This window comes from Numida meleagris, chromosome 11 (assembly GCF_002078875.1).
Source record: "Numida meleagris isolate 19003 breed g44 Domestic line chromosome 11, NumMel1.0, whole genome shotgun sequence".
Classification (NCBI taxonomy): Eukaryota; Metazoa; Chordata; class Aves; order Galliformes; family Numididae; genus Numida; species Numida meleagris.
The window spans coordinates 14,600,553-14,611,768 of record NC_034419.1 but is presented as its reverse complement, the minus strand read 5'-3'; the positions used below and the strand labels follow the sequence as shown (position 1 = coordinate 14,611,768).

General features: G+C 43.2%; 2 long non-coding RNA genes across 5 annotated transcripts in view; one reads left to right on the top strand and one right to left on the bottom strand.

Annotated features, from left to right (window-relative positions):
* Positions 231-9,653, top strand: LOC110404806. Of its 2 annotated transcripts, XR_002442495.1 has the most exons (5): positions 357-1,603; positions 2,385-2,495; positions 5,105-5,190; positions 5,537-5,671; positions 5,938-9,653. It is a non-coding gene; the product is annotated as an uncharacterized LOC110404806 (long non-coding RNA). The 2 variants fall into 2 exon arrangements; XR_002442494.1 differs by having other exon boundaries at positions 231-1,603; positions 5,105-5,671; positions 5,938-8,285.
* LOC110404807 overlaps positions 6,747-11,216 on the bottom strand; it is a 68,721-nt gene continuing 64,251 nt past the window's right edge. Inside the window, exons 4-5 of one of the 3 annotated variants that reach the window (XR_002442498.1) lie at positions 9,165-9,346; positions 6,747-6,897 (exon numbers count right to left, since the gene is read on the bottom strand). This is a non-coding gene — a long non-coding RNA (uncharacterized LOC110404807). The remainder of the gene's footprint in view (positions 6,898-9,164; positions 9,347-11,216) is intronic. The other 2 variants (XR_002442496.1, XR_002442497.1) reach the window with 2 other exon arrangements.

Sequence of the window (11,216 nt, the reverse complement as noted above, 5' to 3'; positions counted from 1 at the left end):
GTTCATCTACCTTCAATGAAGGGTCCAAGAAAACATCACATCTTCAGCAAATTTTGGTTTGGGTCATCTGATGTGTTAGTGCTGCACAACAGGTGGTGCAGAAAGCAGTTTCGGAGGATCTAGTTACTGATATAAAACATCAGATAAGATTTTTCTTTTTTTTCTCCTGGAGGAAAAATGAAGACAATAAATGTAACTAGACCAAAATTTAAAGGAAAACATGAATTCAATCAGCTTTTTTAAAAAACAGCTTTAATTCATATTAACATTTCCATTTTGTAGGCCATGTTTAGTTTCAATTTGTAGGAAGGCAATGCAGCACCCTTCTTGCCTTTTTTTTTTTTTTTTTTTTTGGCCCTCTCCTGCATGGTGCTTTTCACTGTAAGGTGGGAGCTATCGTGAGAGTAAGGACCAGCCTCCCCCCCCACACACAACATACCCCAAATAAGGGGAACCAGGATTGGCAAAAGCTTGGCAAGACTTTCAGAGCAACATTTTGAAGATCCTTTTTTTTTCATGAATCTTCCCTTAAAAATAATAATAAAAAAAAGCCAACTCCCAGCAAAATTGTTTAACTATAGAATTTAAACACAATACTAGTAGAAATGAATAATATTACTTGCCTTCTTCAAATTATGCCAACTCTAACATTGACAATTGCTTAGCTATTTGTACGAGTTAATTTGTGCCGTGAATCTGTGAGAAGTAATACACCTGATACAACTGCACTCTGAAAAACCTTCATATTTTAATTGGAAAAATCTCGATATTCACTGAGGAACAATCTAACCTTGGAAAACAATCTTTTCCCAATTTGTCTTTAATGCATAAAACACTGCTCATTTTCTGCAGCTCTGTCACCAAGGGGCACATTAATTTAGTTGCACAATAATTTAATACATCGATACATTGATTGAAGCAGAGAGTTTTTATTTAGCAGTTCCAAGAAATAACACATTTCTTGCAAAATCTTTAAAAAGACACTTCTTGCTGCAGTTTAAGTAGGGGGAATCGCAGATCATTAGGGGAAGTTGCCCTTCAAAGCCAATTGATCGTTCCATACTGAGCACAGTGGGCATTACATCAGAACAGAGTGAAGACTGGCAGGAGGCAATTAATGGGGCAGATACTGGAGTGTCTTTTCTGATTACCCCATACTGTACAGTGGATTTGGCCTCGCTGAGACAGGCTGGTAGAAACAAGAACCCTAATGAGATATGGCTCTGCTAATGTCAAGAAGTGCCACTTCCTAGCAGCAGGAGCAACTTTATTGAAACCATCTGTTGTTTTGGAAGATGCATATGCGCACACACACACATTTCCTCCTCCCAGAGTGTTTAACCTTTCTTTTAAGGCTGACTGAAATCGTACAGCTAATCCCTCCTTAATCTCAGAATGACAGGCCCTACTGTTTTCAGCAAGTCCCAGCAGCTACTGAAAACCTGGATGACTGGTGGTGTTTAAATGACGTGACAGTGATGCATTCTGGAACAGTCACTTTGGAACAGAGTACCCATTCATCCACTGTCATCACAGCTTTGCGAGGCTTGGGTACCTGCACAGAGATGAGAAATTTGTACTGCACTGGATCTGCTCAGCACAGGTGACAGGAAGGAGATTCATTGAGTTTGATCCCAGTGAGACCTCATTCTCAGCAGTGGTAACCCAACAGCAGTTTTAAAGGAAATAGCCTTGGTTGGGTTACAGCAGACTCAGAATATGAGTTCTGGTCCAATTTGTCTATTCTCTAAGCATATTTCTGTGATGTTCCCTCCCTAACACTGCCAAGACCCCTGAGCTTCTGGCAGCTGTGCTACATGGGCAAGCTTTAAAGCTCCAGCTGCAAGCAGAAAGAGTGGCTCAGATCCGACAGGCCCTTGCAACTGTAGCAGAGGTGGCAGCAGAGAAGGAATGACTTCTTGCTGCTTCTTGTATCCACTATCCACTTTTGCCGCTCTGTGTGTGCTTGTTATAAAGCCCTTCAATTGGTGGGGGAGCAGCCTCCAAAAAAACTGTTCATTGATGGCCTGGCCAGCTCCAACAATTAAGAGATGGCTCTATAATATAATAATACTAATGTTAACAATCCAGCTGCCAGTCAGGATGCAACTCAGCTGCAAGAAAGGTGCAGATGCTCCCCAAAGAGTGCAAATGGTTAGTTTTTGCTCTCTGCTCTCTCTAAACTGCCTTTTGGAACAAGCAGAGAAGATGGAGCAAATTAGTTTTCCTTCCCAACTAGGAGAGCTGGCATAGCTGCAACCACACTTGTTTGTTCTAAGGGGAAATACAATAAACTCAAATCACTCAAAGCCATCCTATATCCCTGAGCCATTCTGAAGTTATCACTCAAAGCTGCTTTGTTTTCTACTTCTTTCTCTCTACAGTAGTTTTTTTTCTATGTAAAAAAGAGCTAGAATATGGAAAAGACAATCTCTGGAGCCACAGCTGGAAGGAACATCTCTCTCTCCATCATACTTTCAACCTGAAGAACACAGGTAGCTTAATATACTGGAGTAGTTTTTTTTTAATCACTTCAGAAGCCTACTTGGTTTTGTTGTTGTTGTTTATTTGTTACTATTAAATAAAACAAAAAACCTATTACTACTGAGGTAGTTCGGTTTTACAGACTCAGCCACTGAATTGGGAAAGGTAACTAACAAACAGCTCCAGGGTAATAGGGAGGTTTGGGTTTTTTGTTTGTTTTTAAATAAAATCCCCTGTATTTCTTTAATAGAGAAGAATGCTCAGTGTGACAGCTTTCATGAAGAAATCAGTTTAATATGTTATATTAGCTTTTCTAAATAACATGCTGTGATACAGATGTCTCATTACCTGCCATTATCTTACTTGGCTCATCCAAGTTCAGTTGCATAATTTATATTGTGTGGATTCAATTTGGAATATTTGACTGTTTATGAAAACTTCAGTTTACATTTTTCTTGGCACTGGCTATTTTTATTTTCTGTTTATGGCTTTAGATCTTTTTCTTATCGTAGTCAATAGCTTTATTATTGAATGGAACTAGGATGAGGTCCAGGCAGCATGCCTGGTCTGGTATTGACTGCAGAAGTGTGTTTAATGTCTATGTATTAAGAATGAAATGCTATTGCCTCTGAAATCTCTGTGCAACAGAATAAATCAGTTGGAAGAGGGGATTCCTAGATGCAGCCTACAAATACACTTAGAAATATAAAAGGAAGGTGACTCATTCTGGAATTTAAAACAGTCAGGTGGACAACAGGGTTTTCCACTGTCTCATCACCCCCCTCCCACAATAGTCAGGTTTTTCTCACTGTAGCCTTACCTAGCAAAAAAAGAGTCTACAGTCAGATTGCAGTTGCATGAATCCAGGGTGCTCAAATCTTCTACGACTTTAACCCGGCCCAAGGAGATACCTGCAGCAGTAGCACTGCAGTGGTGCCAGCTGCAATACAGAGCTGCCACCAGATACAGCTCCAGAAGCTTCAGTGGTCAAGGTTGGGTCTCAGGGCTAGGGGAACTTCAGCCATAGCTCAGCTGTCCCCACACACCCTGCCAATGCACCTCTGAAACAGCAGATGAGCCCTTCCAAACTGTTCTTTTCAGGGTCATTATTTCACCTCTAAAGTCTCTCTTGATGATATATGGAAAATAATTGCCAGTTTGAAAGGCCATTTTTGAGAACTGCCTTTTTTGAAATCCTGACATATGGTACAGCCTTAAAGCCTGGAACTGTGTTCCTTGTACAAAAGGCCTTGGACTCTCTCTGTGCAGACCACTTTCATATCCTCTTGGATTGAACACTTTCATATCCTTTAAGCTCATATATTTCATGGTAATAAGCTGTGGGATTTAACTGCACTCTGACAACATGCCTACTCTTCTACCTAACAGAATAAAGAAGAGCTTTCCTAGTGAAAGTAGTTAAGATAAAATGGTTCGTGGTACTTGCAGCTAGCAGGGCATTCACTTTTTGTTACTTGGGAGGAGGGCTTCCAAGATTTCAAAGCTAACTATTAAGGAATTACACTGATTATTACCATATCTCGACTACAGAACTTTCCTAGACTTGTTTGATAGAAAGATAAAAAGCTGACATATAAAGGTAAGTAGAGATCCCTATGTAGATACCTGCATTATCCTGCAATAACATCTATTCACATTCAAAGTCTTAATTCTTTTGCTCTGTTATGTTAATCTGAGAACTACCACCCAAGGCCGCATTGCAGTTGGAAGCCAGGATTCTTATTTGTCAGGCTCAGATGGGATCATGCTGTGCTGCAGCCTACGTGTTGCCAGCCAGAATGCAAGTCTAACACGGCTGTAGGCTTGCCTGGGTCAGCTAGGGCCCTTCACACCTATCAGCAGACTCACCGCTTCCTCCCAAAATCTGGCTTTAAAAGCGTATCTCTGCCTGCTGGGCTATCATGGGCGGTACACTGCTCCTTCTGCCCCACCACACAGGGAGGCAAAGTGGAAGGAGTCCATTCATCGCTTTTTTAGATTTGTCATGCTTGCTTGTCAGATGCATGGTGAACACTCGGAGCCCAGTTTTCACTCCGCAGTATAAATGCTAAAAGAGAAAGTAATTTTAGTGCCACTTCCTTCTTGCAGAGACCATTCTCATTTCTAGCATGCGCTGTGCAGGCTGGATCTCAGGGCAGTCACTCATATTCACCATTCTTTTTATACTTCAATTGAGGGGAAATTAAATTTTTCCTCTTCTTGCCAAAAAATAACAAATGTTCCTCAGTGTCTGATAAGACAGTTAAGCATCATTTTTAGCAGCTAGCATATCTGCTCATTTCAGGTAGGAGACTCAGATCTTTATAAATAAGGATTTTATAAGTTCAGATCTGAATAAAGATTCATCTTTCTGTCATTAAAAAAAATTAAATCCAATTCTACCATAGTCAGTAAGAAATGTCCCTTTGACTCCAAGGGAATGCTGGGAGAGAATTCATGAAGGGCCAGGCGCTTCTGCACTGAACAGGGGAGATAAAATGTGGGGGCAGAACTTAATTACTCCAGTGACAGAAATACCAACACCTGGGGAAGCAGCAGCATACATTTACTGAGGTTTGTTTTTATCTGCTATGGTAATATTGTTTTCTATCATTTATAGGCAGACGGATGATGCTGGCATTACAAGTTTTCAATAAAGAGTCGTGAACCAAGGCATGCACACATTATACATGTAACAGACATGATGTAAGTATATTTAAGACACACTGTTGTACATACTTTCTATTTGCCTCCAGCATACAGGCATTTGTCTAAGCAGAGATGGACCTGAGATAGATAGAACACATGCTTAAGCACAGTGCACCTGTTTCTTTCAGCATACAAAAGCTCTACCTCTCAGACAGAGGCCAGGCTTAGCTCCCTGCCTCATTGTTCTCCTCTAAAGCTGAAGTGTGGATTAGTTCCACTCCCTGAATTCAATGCATAGCTAAGCTTACCTGATACGACTCGAGGACAGCTACTCAGCAGGGAGGTTTGAAACCTAATAGTGGAACAGGAACAGAGAAACTCCCCAGCTAATACAGTGCACCAGCGTGTGAAAGCTGGAGCTGTCATTCCAGCAACACGTCAGCGTGAGCTGTGGACTGGTTCTTGGCAACTGTGTACAACAGAAAGAGCTGCAGTTCCAAGAGAAGAGGAACAAACAGTATCACGAGAAGGAAAAAAGGTAAATCAATGCCGTTATTTTGGAAAATTAGCTTGATTGGAAAGTTTATATTGCAAAGTTTGGGATTTAGCAGTCTTTCAAAACCTTGTTCTGTTTTTCCAGAAGAAGCCTGGTTTTGATTCTTAAATGTAATAGAATAAGGGGAGGAATAGCAATAACAAAAGTGAGATAAGGGCAGCAGGAAGCTGTGAATGCCACATAGCAATGCTCTGCACTCAAGCAGCTGTGGCCACGTATTGACTTCTGTCACCTCTGTCCTCTGCCAGAGATCACCTGGTGTGTCAGAGGAGGGTTTGCAAAGAAAAGGCATTGAAAAATGGAACAACTGAGCAGGAGTGCCTGCAGAGATGGGAGGATTTTTTTCCTACAGCAGTGATCTCACTCCAGTCTCTCTTCCACCAACTAAGCCCACAGAGCTCTCTGCACACATGGATGTTAGTGTTAAATCTGTCAGCACAGCAACCCAAACATCCTCCCTTTCAGGAAGATGCTCTTGCCCACAGGCCTTGGCTGCTGCATGCCAATGATTTTAGTTCACTCAGACAGAAGAGGCTGCTGCAGATCCCCAGAGAACCATGTTATCTATGCAGTACCATCCTGGACAGAAGGAGCTCCCAAGCTGCTGTCAGCCACCTGCCTCTTACTGGCATCCCATCGGCTGCAGGAGTTGGAGGTGACACTCCAGAGAATATCTGTATTTTGCCTTGCCTCTGAAGAGCCTGAAGAATCTTTTCCCTTCACTGGGCTTACTTTTTGGTGGCACTAGATTGATCTACTCAACAGTTCCTGTATTAATGTCCCACCATGCTTTCAGAGATGGTGACTGTGCCGACACACATCCTCCAGACATTCTCATCAGCTTTGCTTGCAGATCTCTGTGCTCAGTAACCAGGGCCAGCACTGACTGCTGGCAAATGACCTTATCTGAACCTCTTCAAAAGATCATTATCTCCAAGTGCCTCTTGGCACTGCTTCCTGCAGGACACTGGCTCTGTCATTAGGTTTTGCAGCAGCTCCTTAGCCAACAGCCATAATTCTGCTCTGTTTGGGATGGCACTGTCCACATTGACTGGGATTTACTGCTTCTGTTCAGACAGAACAAAACGTTTCCTCACAACAGGTTGAAATATCAAACGCCAGTGGGGTGACCTGCGTATTTGGCTTTCAGCAGCTCTCAGAGCACTGACCTGGATGCAACAAGCCACGTAAAGACCACAAATCAGAACCTGTAGCAACAAGCAAGACATGTATTTGAACAAATTGAAACAAGCGAAAACCTAACAACCAAACACACGAAAACCTACACTTCCCTGCCAGCCCACTTCACAACAGGGCGGGCTGACAGGCTCAAAATGGCACCAACTTCCCAAGAGGAACTTGTGGTCCTGTTAAAATTCAAACAGAAATATGTTGGTTTTGGTAGACTGCATTCTAAGAGATACCATGAGTTACATTTGAGGGTAGATGCTGTCTTTTGTAATATTTTTAAGGAAGCTTACATACCCATATACACACCACTGGATTCCAAAGTATAGCTTGACGTATATATGTTATATGTATATAATACATGTATGTATTTCCCTTCAGAAACTTTGCCTGGCTAATATACCTGGTCTCTGCTCATCACAACAATTCTACTATTTGATAGTCTCCACTTTTATTCAGTATTTTGTATCATTAATGCAATTCTTCACTTTTAATCTTTGAGATTTTAAGAAAAAATACAATAAACAAAACACACATAACATTTGCTGCTTTGCATTACCCCAGAATGGAAGCAGAGCAAAGGAAGCCCAAGTCCTGCATCTTCTGAGGTTAGCATTGCCCTCTCACTCTGCTCCAAGCCAGATCTTCAGCTTTTACCACCATCCTGTTGATTCTGAGGCTATTTCATATCTGCAGCTGTGCAATACAGCATCACTAGAGAGCCATAACAGAGCTCTGCTGTTTTACACTGCTGGAGCATCCCATCCTAAAGACAGAGCTCAGAAACACTCCAGCAGGTAATGAACACAGTCCCATTTCTAACCAGCAATATTCGTTTCAAAGCCAGGATCTTTGAAACTCCCTGTGCTGCCACGCATTACCTGCCAAACCCCACACTTGCAGACTGGAACAACACCAGAAGAGCTTATTAGAGCTAGTCGGTAAATAACATGGGATGAAAACAAATTTGGTAGTAAAAGGACCCTTGAGAAATTAGGGAGAAAGCTCTATAGCCTTTCAACTTATTCGTGATTTACTAGAAAGCTGTATAATATAGCGAGCTTGAGAACTAGCTAACATGCTTCTAAGGCCAAAATATCCCAATTTGAATAGCTAAGTTGTATACTGAAAGCCTGAGGAACTGTTTAAAGTAAGCTAAGAAGAAAGCCAACATTCTCCCTTCCCCCCCAGCTCCAAAACTTCAATTGAAAAAAGCAACAAAAATGCTAATCTTCTGTGGTTAAGCAGAAAGGCTTAAAAAGTGTCTAACAAACACTATGAATTATTCAGGGACAAGGTTACTGCTATTCTACACACATCGCTTCATAATGCGAGTTCCAAGCCACAGAAGAAAAATCATTTCTGTGAATGCTACTGTGATAAAATAAATTCAGATGAACTCCTTTAATTGCAGCAACATAATATATCCTTTCTGCATCTGTAAAGATCTGTAACTTTAAATTTGGAGGGCCCGATCCCAATCTAAATTAAACAGGTTTTATATACAACAAAACTCAAGCAGGACAAGTATTCCTTTACTACATCTAGTTGAAGTCAGAAACAGCCCCATTTTTTTTCAAACTAATATTGGCCAACCATCTGGGAGTGCTTCAGAATCATGAGCTAACTTAAAGCTTCCATGGTTGCAATCATCACCACCTTCCACAAATTCGGAAGAAACCTTGTCTCCTTGCAGGCTGAAATTTACCCCAATTGCTTTCTGTACTGCTGCTGAAGATGGTCAGGTTGGAGTAAACTTGCTCAGTGCCTGGCCGTGCTATCGAAGTGCTCCAATAGCAGAATATCAATGGACAGGCCAGCCAGTGGCCCTGCTAAACCGGGGATCTAGACAAGCAATAGCTCTGGGGGCTGCAAGGCAGGCAGAGCAGGCTGGGTGCAGTGCCTGGACAGGAGATTCCAGCAGCACCACAAGCAGCATGTGATGCACTTGTCACAGCCACCACAGGTCATCAGAGTCCTGGGAAAGCTTGAAAATGTATATCACATGCGTATACATGACACATATCTTTAGTAAGAAAAGGGAAAGAGGAACAAGCAGGCTTGTGGCCGTCCAGAGAGCCCATTTCAGAGCTGAGTAACCAGAACCACTGCCCACATCAGAGACCACAGAAGGGAAGCTGTGAGTTAAGCTCGCTGTGCATAGCTGGAACAAGGAAAGGCGCATGCAGCCTCCACAAGCCTACCAGTGACCCAGCTTCCCGCCTGGACTCTTGCTGAGAGATGCTCACATGCCTTTGGCTCCCCTATATCTTATTTTGTCACTCACCTGGAGGTCCCGTTCTGCTCTTCTCAGAAGGCTTTGGACTGTGCACTGCTCCACAGAGCTCCCTGAAGAAGCATGCACAGCCACGTTTGGGGAACCAGTATCAGGGACTCATTAAGAGCAATGTTGTTAACTGCACAGCTGTGTGCAGTGATTTGTTTTCTGTCAGTGCGTTTTGGGAGGGGCTGGAAAGTAGGAAAACAGAGAGAAGCTCGGTTACAAAAATCCAAAGGTAAAGCTCCCAATTAAACACATAGCAGTCAAGTTAAAATTATAGGTGACAATTACTGTAACTTGATTAGGCACAATAGCAAATTCGCTTCCCTAAATCACTTTCACAACTCTCCTAGGAGGTCTGAAAGATGTAGTATATGAGGTTCATTTAATTTCTAATGTAGTAATTATCACTACTGAATAAAAAAAAAAAATAGCAGTGACAGACCCAGGAAATAAATTTAGCACTTGAGGTTTTAATAAAATTTTTATGTGCAACCCCGTTGGTTAGAAATTGTTTAATCAATCTTATCTGGTTCACAGCCTTTCTGCTGAGCTTTTGCTTCATGTTATTACAAGGCAATATGCTGCAGACCCTTCTTAGCATCCCAAGTTGCAAAGCCTGAACGCTATTGCTATCCAGAGCCACTGCAAGCTTCTGTTGGAGATGCAAACACCCACAGTCCTGTTCATGTGCTGCCTGTTGTTTTCAGGTTGCACAGAAGTGTAACACTTCCAAAGGGATCCATCCCAGCCTGTCCTGGGCTCATCCCAGCTGCGATGGGCAAACCCAAAGGGCAGAGCTGTGCTTTGCACAGGGGCAGTGGAGGAATGTGAAGAAACTGAGTCCATGATCCACTGTTATTGGCGTTTCTGAGATTTTCCCGATACAGGAGGTTCTGTTTAAATTCTGGGCTTGTCCGAGCTCCTGGGTACAAATAGAGCTGAACCCAGACCTGTCCTGCTGTTTGCTGGGTCGCTGCCCTATCTATGTGAGTGAAGCCAAAAGGATTTATTTCTGGTTGCTCTTGTTCCTTGCAGTGCTCTCTGCCCAAATGCACACAGCGATCAATCACTCTTGTGTTTTGAGTTTGCTTTTCTGTTGGCAGTTAGGGCACTAATAATTTCTGGAGTGACACAGGGGTGAACAGGTAAATGGATAGCCCCTAAATCAATATAGAAATCGATAAATATTGGAGTGTTATCATAAACAAAACTTATTCAGGAGGTTAAAGCACTACAATGCAGTAATAGTGAAATGAGAATGTTAATGTAATGTTCAAGTAACCAGTATTTCCACTGATGCATGTTGGTACAGTTCATAACCTGTCTTGAAAGTCTTCTGCAAGACCCCGTGTTCTCCGCCTTCAAAGGAGTTTTGCTAGGTGAGTGCTTCTCCAAAAGCCCGGCCTAAGACATGGGTTTTCTCTTTCGCCTTGAAATGTTGGAGTCCGTGTGTCATTTTGATGCACGGAACAACTTCAGCGTATCACTACTCTGCGCAGTGATGTTCTGGCAGCCCATACGGGCAGGATGCAGGATGCTGAGCGAGCCCCAGCGCAGGGAGGGCAGAAGGGAAGCCGGCCTCGGATAGCCGGCCGTGGAGAAATACTCGCCCTCCTCTTGGCTGGGAGCTGCTGGGATCCGAAGGCCACTGCTGCCATCTGGTGTCACTGTCACCCGCCTGGCAGGAGAGCGGGCTGCGGGGTGTGCAGCCGCTGGGGGAGCCAGGAAGGACAGAGTCCTTCTGGCGAAGCGTGGCCAACATCCGCGTCGCGTCCTGCTCCGAGCTTCCAACCCGCTTTTCTCCCTTTGCCTCCGGGCTGCAGCAGCCCTACGTTACCTATTCGAGGCAGCATTTGGGGGCTGAGCAGGGAACTGGGCAGGGACACCCAGCACCGGGTGCTGCTCCACTCCCCGCGGGCTGCCACACAGCTTGGTCGCTTTGGATCTTGCCAGGTGACATTGGTGAGGTGACCATCTCACGCTATTTCATTTGACTGCGATGCGTAACTGCGCATATTTAAATCAATTTAACTGTAAAACAAAATAAATTGCAGC